At 51.8% G+C, this 759-nt stretch overlaps 1 pseudogene; it reads left to right on the plus strand.

Annotated features, from left to right (window-relative positions):
• On the plus strand, positions 1-750 carry LOC139002609 (triosephosphate isomerase pseudogene; annotated as a pseudogene).
• The last annotated feature ends 9 nt before the right edge of the window (positions 751-759 follow it).

Genomic DNA, 759 nt, shown 5'->3' on the forward strand with positions numbered 1-759 from the left:
GATCCTGACCTTCAGTGTGTTGGCTCCCGTGCCATGGCACCCTCCAGGATGTTCTTCATGAGGGGAAATTGGAAGATGACTGGATGGAAGATGAGTCTGGGGGAACTCATCAGCACTCTGAACGTGGCCCACACCGAGGCGGTTTGTGCACCAGCCACCACCTACATTGACTTCACCAGGCAGCAGCTGGATGCCGAGATTGCTGTGACTGCTCACAACTGCTACAAAGTGACTGATGCGGCCTTTACTGGAGAGGCCAGTCCTAGCTTGATCTAAGACTGTGGAGCTACAGGGGTGGTCTTGAGGCAATTGAAAAGAAGGCTTGTGTTTGGGGAATCATGAGCTAATTGGGCAGAAAGTGGCCCATGCCCTGGCTGAGGGACTTGGAGTGATCACCTACACTGGGGAGAAGCTAGCTGAGAGGAAAGCTGGCATCCTGAGAAGGTCGATTTTGAACAAACCAAGGTCATTGCAGATAACATGAAGGACTGAAACAAGGTTCTTCTGGCCTATGAGTCTGTGTGGGCCATTGGTACAGGCAAGACTGCAACACCCCAACAGGCCCAGGAAGTACACAGAAAGCTCTGGGGATGGCTTAAGTCCAATATCTCTGATGTAGTGACTCAGACCACCTGCGTATTTATGTGGCTGGGGCAACCTGCAAGGAGCTGCCAAGCCAGTCTGTGTGGATGCTTCCTAGTGGGTGGTGCATTCCTCAAACCCAAATTCGTGGACATCATCAAACAATAAGCCTCATTC

Source organism: Myotis yumanensis, unplaced genomic scaffold (genome assembly GCF_028538775.1).
Source record: "Myotis yumanensis isolate MYYU_CA2020_CCGP unplaced genomic scaffold, mMyoYum1.0.hap1 SCAF_2, whole genome shotgun sequence".
NCBI classification, from domain to species: Eukaryota; Metazoa; Chordata; class Mammalia; order Chiroptera; family Vespertilionidae; genus Myotis; species Myotis yumanensis.